This window comes from Clarias gariepinus, chromosome 13 (genome assembly GCF_024256425.1).
Source record: "Clarias gariepinus isolate MV-2021 ecotype Netherlands chromosome 13, CGAR_prim_01v2, whole genome shotgun sequence".
NCBI classification, from domain to species: domain Eukaryota; kingdom Metazoa; phylum Chordata; class Actinopteri; order Siluriformes; family Clariidae; genus Clarias; species Clarias gariepinus.
Window position 1 is genome coordinate 13,965,369 of NC_071112.1, and position 10,081 is coordinate 13,975,449.

Below are 10,081 nucleotides of genomic sequence, written 5' to 3' on the forward strand. Positions count from 1 at the left end.
TTTATACAATGCTATAACTCCAAGTTTGTTTCAGCAGTTTGGGAATGGCCCTTTTTTATTCCCACATGACTGGCACAAGGCAATGTCTATTAAGACATGATTTGTTTGATGAGTTTGGTGTGAAAGAACTTCACAGGCTCGCACAGAGCCCTGACCTTAACCCCATCAAGCACCTTTGGGATGAACTGGAATGGAGATTGTGAGCGAAGCCTTCTCGTCCAACATCAGTGCCTGACCTCAACTGCTTTACAAAATAAATGGGCACAAATTCAAACAGAAACACTCCAAAATCTTGTGGACAGCCTTCCAAGTAGAGTGGAAGCTCATATAGCTGCAAAAGGGGGACAAACTCCATATTAAATTGTATGTATTTGGATACAATGTCATTGCAGGTAGTGTACAGTGTACATCCATTTTCCATACAGTATATAAGTAGAGGATAGTTTTATTTCTTTTCAGTAACCACTTTATCCTAGACAAGATCCAAAGTCTATCCCTGGAACACTGGATGCAAGGTAAAATACCCATTGGATGTAATGGAATGTTTTTGGGAGGGAACTTGACAATCCAAGGGTAACCCATGAGGACACTGAGAAACTGAGCTCAGGATCGAGCTAGGAACCCTAAAGCTGTGAGGTGGCAACACTACCAATTCTCAGTACAGTGAATCAGTTATATATATATATACATATATATACATATATATATATATATATGTGTGTATGTGTGTGTGTGTGTGTGTGTGTGTGTGTGTGTGTGTGCAAACGTTTGGGATCAGTTGCAAAAATTTTTGTTTTTGTTTAGTGATTTATTTTCTATATTATACAACAATAGTAGGGATTTCAAATCTATGAAATAACAGATATTAGTAATTATGTAACAACAACAACAACAGTCAGTTGTTATTTTAACACACAGATGGAAAAAATTTCACATATTTTGACCACTTTTTGCCTTACAGCTTCTGAATCCTTATTTTGGTTTTGGGTTACTATCTGTTCTCCCCATGTTTGTGTTTGCCTGGGTTCTCCGGCTTCTTCCCACTGTGTAAAACTGCAGGCAGGGTAATGAAACCAAATTCCTCCTTGTGTGAATGAGTTTGTAAATACTGTGGGTGCATGATGCCTCATGATGAATTTGGATTGCTTCTGAAATGAATTCTCCACCTTGTGCCTAGTATTTATAGAATTGTCTCTTTCCGAATTTACCACAATATCCTAAAATAGCACTTATTGAAACTGGATGGATGAGTAATTTCTTTTTTCCTATTGTTCATGTCTTTTGAGAAAATGCTGGACAAATGACTTGAATGTTGTTGGTGGTCTTTTGGCTGCTACTGTACTGTTAAGGGCTCACCACAGCTGACAATCTAATTTGGACACAAATTGGCACAGACGCCCTTCCTGACACAACCCTCTAATTTTATCCGAGCTTGGGAGCAGCACTGCATCCAGTGGCTGGGGTTTTGGGCATTGGGTGGGAATTGAAACAAGGCCTTCCACATGGCAGGCAAATAAACCTACAGTACCACTGAACCTACCCTGTGTATCATCATAGTATCCTAATTAATCATCTCCACATTTTATTTCCAGCAGAAAAGTATTATAGTACTCTAAGGGTTCTATCTATTATAATATAAATTCCACAGCCTTGATTGTCATTAAACAAAAATTGCCAAGATTAGCATAACCTGAATAGTCTGTCACAGATGTTGCAAACATACAACTTTGGTGGTGAAATAGTTCACAGTCATTGTTTCTTCCACCGTGTGTGTTGGGATGCCAGTAAAGGAAACCACATGGTCATTTAATCAGTGTTCACTACTAACTGTACATACCATTTCATGTAGATGTGTGTTTCTTTACTTCTTCTGCTTAAGAGCATGCGATTTTTATAAAATAAAATGCTGGATAATATTCTCTAGAGGGGAAAAAAGAGTGAATTCTGCATGTGTTTGAGTTGAATAATGCAATGCACATAATTGCCTGCAGATCCCTGGAGGAGAATATTGCTTTCATGTGCCTGCAACCAGAGCAGGCATGCAATAATATATCCATGTAAGTTTTCCTTCACTATAATAGAATCACTCTTCTAAGTCTTCACACTTCTTAAGTCTTACATCATTATAACAGAATTACACTAGTCTATAGATTGTGCTTTGCTGGAAATCGACAAAATACATATTTACTGTTTGTGTGGTTAACGAAAAAAATAATGCATATGGTTTATCATGGGAACTGGATCCAATAAACTTGCTTTTATAAATGTAATAATAAGAAACTATAGTTTTAATTAACCTTAAGGCTTTGACATAAATTAAGAATATTCCTACTTTAGCTTACACAAATATTAAGACAATTTGGCTACATTACGTTGTTTTTATATACACACATTTGGATATTACTTTGATATACTATATAGGGGGTTATGATTAAGATCCTGTTTTTTTTTTGGTAGACCTTGTATTTGTAATGTACTAGGGTTTTGTTATATGGCACTTAAACTGTGTTTCTCTTTTTCTTAATGTAGTTATGTGACATAAAAACGTTCTTGTTTGTTAGGGGCTCAGCATTTAGCACTGTTGACCAGTAAATCCAGGGTTGGGGGTTGAATCTCACCTTCAGTCTGCATGTTCTCCCTGTGATTCGTACAGTAGGTCCCTCCCATCCTTAGGCCAAAGACATGCATTGTAGACTGATTAGTGTAAGTAACATTGATAAGAATTATTTAAAGTTAATTAGAGTGAGGAATGTAAGTCGGGACTTACTAAAGGATTTTATTAGTGTAAGAGGTTAAACAGGGCAAAATTTGCATAATGTTATTAAATACACTGTCTGGCCCAAAAGTGAGCACCTTTCAGCTGGGGAAAAAAATCTCACCTTGTAGGATTTTTAAAGAATTTATTTGCAAATTATGGTGGAAAATAAGTATTTGGTCAATAACAAAATTTCATCTCAATACTTTGTTATATACCCTTTGTTGGCAATGATAACAAAGTCATGTTTTCTGTAGGTTTTCACACACTGTTGCTGGTATTTTGGCCCATTCCTCCATGCAGATCTCCTCTAGAGCTTTGATGTTTTAGGGCTTTTGATGGGAAACCCTGACTCGCTCTAAAGTTTTTTTTATGGTTTTGAGATCTGGAGACTGCCTAGGCCACTCGAGGACCATGAAATGGTCCTCTAAGACTGAAGCTCTAAGACTGAAGCTATTTTAGTAGGCACCCCACACCAGGTTAGGACATCTAACATCACCAGTATTACCTTTTCTGGTCAGGATATCCCATTGTCAACATCCGTTATAAATCTTAGGGTTAAAATGGACTCTCATTTGACGTATGAGGCTCATGTCAAACACCTGTGTAAAACGTCTTATTTCCATCTCAGGAAAATTGCAATATTGATGCAGCCTGAATACTGATGGTAGCCTTAGTTACTTTAGGTCCAGCTCTCTGCAGGTCATTCATTAGGTTCCCCCATGTGGTTTTGGGATTTTTGCTTACAGTTCTTGTGATCATTTTGACCCAACAGGGTGAAATCTTGCGTTGAGCCCCAGATCGAGGGAGGTTATCAGTGGTCTTGTATGTCTTCCTTTTTCTAATAATTGTTCCCACAGTTGATTTCTTCTCACCAAGCTGCTTACCTATTGCAGTGTCTTCCCAGCCTGGTGCAGGTCTACAATTTTGTTTCTGGTGTCCTTTGACAGCTCTTTGCTCTTGGCCATAGTGGAGTTTGGAGTGTGACTGTTTGAGGTTGTGGACAGGTGTCTTTTGTACTGATAACAGATGTCATTAATACAGGTAAGGAGTGGAGGACAGAGGAGCCTCTTAGTTACAGGTCTGTGAGAGCCAGAAATCTTGCTTGTGTGTAGGTAACAAATACTTATTTTACCAAGGAATTTAAGAAAGTAACTCAAAAAAAGAGCATGCAAGACAGGCTGCTGTCCGAGACAGCACCAATAGCATTACAATTTTTTTTTACCAATGAATAAATTTTTTACCAATTAATTCATTAAGAATCCTACGATGTAATTTTCTGGGTTTTTTTTTTCTTATTTTGTCTCTCATAGTTGAAGTATACAAATGATGAATATTACAGGCCTCTCTCATCTTTTTAAGTGGGAGAACTTGCACAATTGGTGACTGACTAAATCCTATATATATTTATATAATTTATTTAATTTTAATAAAATAAACACTCCCTTAAGGAATACTGACGCAGTGGGCGTTTACAGTTCACCTGAGTGCCACGCCTCTCTTCTGTTGTCCAATAGAAACGGCCTTTGGGTAATATTGGAGCCGCGCCTTCATTTCATTAGCCAATGAATACAGAACCTGGTTTCTGCTCCTGCCAAGCGAGGGGTTGACTTGCGTCTGATGTACTGCTAAACAGGCAGCTCCGTGTAATTATTACTCTAATTAAAACTAAATATCGATTTTTTAAAAATATTTATTGGTAACTTTAAACCTACCTTGTCTTTATCTCAGTGGAAGTTCTAAAAGGTGAGTAGCAGCATTCACATTTTGGATGGATAGTATTATAGATGGCATATAATCTTAATAGTTATCGACTAATAAGATTACTAATAAAATTACCTGTCACTGTGTTCATCATGTCAAATAAATAGTTCCTCGTGTTATTTTGAAATTCTACAAAGCCTGAACTGCACAAACATAAGTCATAAGGATTTTATTACAACTAATAATAAAGTCACAACCATGCTGACATGAACATTATTTAATGTTTTAATTATTTAATGCATATCCTATAGCAAAGGTTTTTGATGTAAATTGCTAAAACATTTGTGAGATTTAGTGAGAAGCCTATAGAAACAAGTCTTTAACCAGAAGGGGGCAGTATGTCCATACATCCTTTAGGTTCAGGTACCAGACACATTAACGAACCTGACTTTTACGAACCTTAGTTTGTTCACTGCCGTTACCTACTAAGTGCCCCTCATGTAGGAATTTTCCTTCTGTTTTCAAAATAGATGATGCCCCTAATCAGATTAGTAAAGCAGCACTCCAGCACATCCAGACTTTGGCATGTAGGTGTGATCTGCTTTCTCGCTCTGTGAGAAACATCAGTGTCTCACCAGACCAAGTGACATCATCTGATGCCAGCCTTATTCCCATCTCCTTCTCAGAGACTTGTATAATCACAGGTATAAGACCATAACATTACTGCTTACTGCACCTTATTTTCTGTTTATCCCTTGCTTCGAACCTGTGAGCCCTTCTAGTAACCCCACCTCTGTAGTAAACACTATGCTTTTATTTTTTTTTGGATGATTGGTTACCTTGGTAACTGGATGGATTTTCCAAATCAAAGAAAGTGTTTCCATGGCAACAATGGGCCCATGTCACTGATGTCCGTTAACATGTTTTTTCTATGTGCTTTATGTACTTGCTCCAGTAGGACTGGGACGACTGGGACTCGGCCTTCCAACACTTCCCGCTAAAAGAAAAACTTAAATGCTTTATTTTGTGTAAATGAAAGAAAGAAGTTACTGTATACATATTACATAAGTACTACATGTCTTTGCTAAAAAAGTAGAATGTCACAATTCTATCTGGATTAAAATGACATCTCCTAAATAAGTCTATTCTGTGATTGCACATGTAGAGAATCAATGGGGAAAAAGAATATAAGAAGCTGTACATCATTAAATGACTTATAGTATACTAATATAATTGTGATTTCTTGGTGCTTACATCACTTTTGATATTCTGGAGTACAAGATTTTATGGGAGATGAACAAGCATATTACTACAGTGCCCTTTTGAGTGCAGCTAGTAATGCAAATCTGGCTATTGCTTTTGATTTCAACATAGTTATTAAAAGACAATGACAGTCTCAAGAAATTTTCTCTGCTAAGGAAACAGAGTAAGTTTTTGTTCTCATTTTAAGGATTGCACAATATCCTTGACATTTTTATAGAACATGGCATTCACATGTTTGGTCCTAGCACAGCCGGTGCTTTCAGACAAAGAGCTGGCACTTTTGAACTCCGGACCTATGCATTCACTGCCCAAGAGCCATTTATGCTGTGTCCAAGATCCATGCAGAGCTGATAGGAGAGGTATTCAGTGAGCGCTAAATATACACTCTAAAAAATGATTCTGTGGCCTTGTAAATTTCACAGTTATAAAAAAGTTATGTTACCTTAATAAAATCTCTAAAAGTCACATACATGATTGTTTGAGTTAGACAAATCAAAATAAATGCCTAAAAAAACAATTATTAATTTTGTCTTAAATGTACACTATAATTTAAGTTTACTTCACTAGTAAAAATCAGTATTTGACTAAATGAATTATATTTTTAACATGCACTTAATATTTTTTGATACATTTCAATCAAAATATCTGTTAATGGAGTAATTGTACTGATTAGTTTCAAGAACTAAAATTATAAATTATTCCAACTCAATATTCTTTATTTTTAACAACAAAAACTTAAATAATTGAGTAAATTGCCCTGTGCAAGTGCTCATGGGAAATCTGGTGTAACATCAGAGACAAGAAGGCTGTGAAGATGTGAGAATGGACATGAAGCACCTGGAACATTCTGGAACATTCCTTACAAATCCTGGTGAGTAAACAGCTAACACAAGTTACTGTAATAATGACTCTGTCACAACTTTATAGTGTGTGAGTTACTGTTCTGAATCCTGTCACAGCCGAGCTCCAGAGCTAACGATAGCTAGCAACAGGCCAGTCCTGGGGTTCATAGTGATTTAGCTTGTTTGTTCCAACCACCAAACTGCTCAGCTAAAGTGCGTTTAATACAGACACTTAAACTCTGGTGTAAAAGGAGAGATTTAACACCGAGCAGCAGCGCGTGCATGTCCGGGTTTTTTCCGGGTTTCTCGGTGTAAACGGCGGCGGTTGTGCCGCAATATTTGAATTTCTCTCGCCAAATGCGGTGATTTTGCGCAGCCTACCGCCACTGTGGCGAGGATATAAAACTAGCCTGTTCAAATTACCGCGTGTGTACCGGTCCACCTCACACACTGAACCGCGAGTCTGCTCGGTCACTCCGACACTTTAAGGAAGAAACTCAGAACAAATCCGGTTTAAACAGCAGAAATGAGGTGCAGTGTCCGGACTCTGGTACTGTTTTATCCGTTACTGTATATAAGTATTTTTAACATGATTAAACACTGAGCAAGCAGCAGCAGATTTTATAAAATAAATGTGCTAAGTACTGTACTAATAATTAAAGCTATGAAATATAAAGATTTAGTGAAAATACAAAATTTCTCTCAGAATTAGAATTGGGAGAAAGTAATATGAAATTTAAATATTGAAGTGAAACATTATGTATGTTCTGATATGTAAGTAAAAGAACCTAAAACTGATTGATTTTGTGTGTGTGTGTTTGTGTGAAACATGTTATATATTTTCTATATCTCTTTCACAGCCTCAACACCACTAATGAAGAGAAGTTGAATGGAGATAAAACAGGAGGTAAATGTCAAGTTTTTTAAATGTTACAGAAGTATTAAATGTGTAACCATTAAATCAAAGATAGAAATAGACTATTAGTCCAAAAAGTATGTATTTGAACAGAAGTACTATTTTACCAGTCTGGTAGACTTTATATTAACAGTCACACTTGTACTTACTTGTATACTATTGTACCTTTTTCAGGTGCCAGCATTATGGGATGGCGGTGTAAGCTCTGCACATTTGTCGTATCATCAAAAGGAATTCCGATCATTACCGAGTGAAGCATGGTACTGTTGGTCATGGATATTTAGTGTCCTGTCTTCATTTAGACTGTCATTGCTTCTTTAAGACCTGAGAAGGTCTGCACACACATTTGTATGGATCCCACAGTTTGCAGGAAACTGAAGTGAAGGTGTGCAATCTTTCAGATGTAAAATGTGACTCATTAGATTATAATACAAAAGTCTACTTCCCATGTGTTAACTGTATAATACTTGTGGCAGGAGTATTGTTTCTGAGACTGTTTACTAATAACATAAATTCAGCTCTTTGTTTATGATCTTGTTACATGTCATTTGCAAAGTAAACCAGGTTGAGTTTGGACTTCATGTCTTGTCAAATTTGGCGAATAAATGTTTAATTAAAATGAAAATGTGTGTGTTGTTTCTTTCATTCAGTTAAAATATTTAGTAAATGTAGCACATTTGTTTATTAAATAATAGTATAATTATAAGTATCTTCTACCTTCCATTTCAATTATATCTACTCAATTATTTTACTCATTTTCACTTTTCATTAACTTCTAATTTTCATTACATTTACTCAATTTTGTACATCATTGTACTAAATATAGTTATTCAGGTCTACTTAATTTTTTTACTGACTTGTACTCAATTCATGAAGTATATTTTACATGATTTTTATATTTTTTTATATTTACTCAATATTTTTAAGTGTAAAAATGTTTCACCAAAAAAATTGAGTACAGCACAGTTTTATTTTTTAGAGTGTAGCACTGCCTCACAAGGAGCTTAGCCTTTAAGCTTTGGCTGTGAAACAGATGTTCAGGTGCACAATGTCCTTGTGCTTTTGTTTGACAATATTACCATCACAAATATGGCCTTGACTTTAATTGTCTAAGGTACCCAGGCACCATCTCAACAGATTCTCAGCCAGGAGGAACGACAGATTATCCTTCCATTTTTGCCATCTGTTGTCATTTTTACACTTCAGTATTTCCCTCCTCTATGTTCTGTACTTGTGTTAGAAATCTCTTTTTACTCAAATGTTTCTTTCCTCAGACTATGTTGTCAAGATCTTTCATAGTGCTATAAAAACGTGTACATTTGTATGAAACTTGAAAGCTGACACAGCTTCCTATGATGTTCATTGACGAATGTCTGAGAACTACACTGGAGGTAATAAAGGCTCCTGCTGAGACACTCACCATGCGTACTGTGAGCTTTATTCCTGAAGAGCTTGTACACCAGATACAGAAGCAGTTGCCTGACCTGCATTTTAATTATGATGTTGACCTGGTTAAACAGGCAATTAGTTAGAGCCTAAAGATGTATGGCATTTCATGTCAAGCTTAAATAATACCCTCTGGCTTTTTAGAAAGTTTTTTGGTATCCTAAATAAACAGACAACACCTCTTTTTACCCAATGTTTTAGAACAGATTACAATCATTTTTATGGGCATGTGTTTTAATTAGGCCTGTCAGATGATGTGGAATTCAGATTTAAATCAGATTTGCCTTATTGTATAAACAAAGATTAAGATCTGATATTTACTGTAAATGGTCTTATCATGAGTTCAGCCTGTTAATTCCTTTTATCAGTTCCTGACTAACCAACAGTTTGCCTATGAACTGTGAAGACAGCAATGCGAGGAAAGATTGGGAAGAAAGAATGTGAACTACCAGAACTTATCCAGACAATGTTCATCTGCCCTGACTATAGACTTACATATACTGACTGAACATCATGATTTGATTAGAATATACTGCATACTCATATAACCTGGACAAGTAATGATTCTCTCTACAGTACACTAGATCCAACTAAAAAATAGGTTGTTTGGCTCTTTTTTGTCCAGACTGCGTTTGGGCATTGAATTACCTGACAGCATCCTTAATCTTGCTGGACTTCTGTACAAAAATGTGGTACCAGGAAAACTTAGGTGACTTAGGGAAGTAAATTTTAAATAATTGGAATGTAGACCTAGCTAGGTAAAATGTGAACATTCTATTTAATGATATAACAAAATAGGCCAATCATTCAAACAATCATGACAAAAAGTATTTTTTCATTTTACACATACTGTATATTTTCGCATCAGTATGCTTTTAAATATTACCCACTTAAAAAAAAAATCTTTGTTTTCTTCATACCACAGTGCACTCTTTCCCATTCCTTGGGGTAGCGATGAGATACCAGGAAGTGAACTGGGTTTCAAAATAACGTAAATTCCTACACTTGTTTGTCAGGGGCAAAAGAAGAATATGTTACCATGTATTTTCTCATTTATATAATTTATTTTTGTTAAAAAACTAGAAAGGTTGCATGGTGAATTTTATTATTAGCATCAGGGATGCCTTAATGTCTGGGTAACATTTTTTTTACTCA

The 10,081-nt window shown here is 36.0% G+C and overlaps 1 pseudogene; it reads left to right on the top strand.

The window, feature by feature from the left end:
- The first annotated feature begins 4,857 nt into the window (after positions 1-4,857).
- LOC128535755 (L-threonine 3-dehydrogenase, mitochondrial-like) lies at positions 4,858-9,434 on the top strand (annotated as a pseudogene).
- Positions 9,435-10,081: the final 647 nt, after the last annotated feature.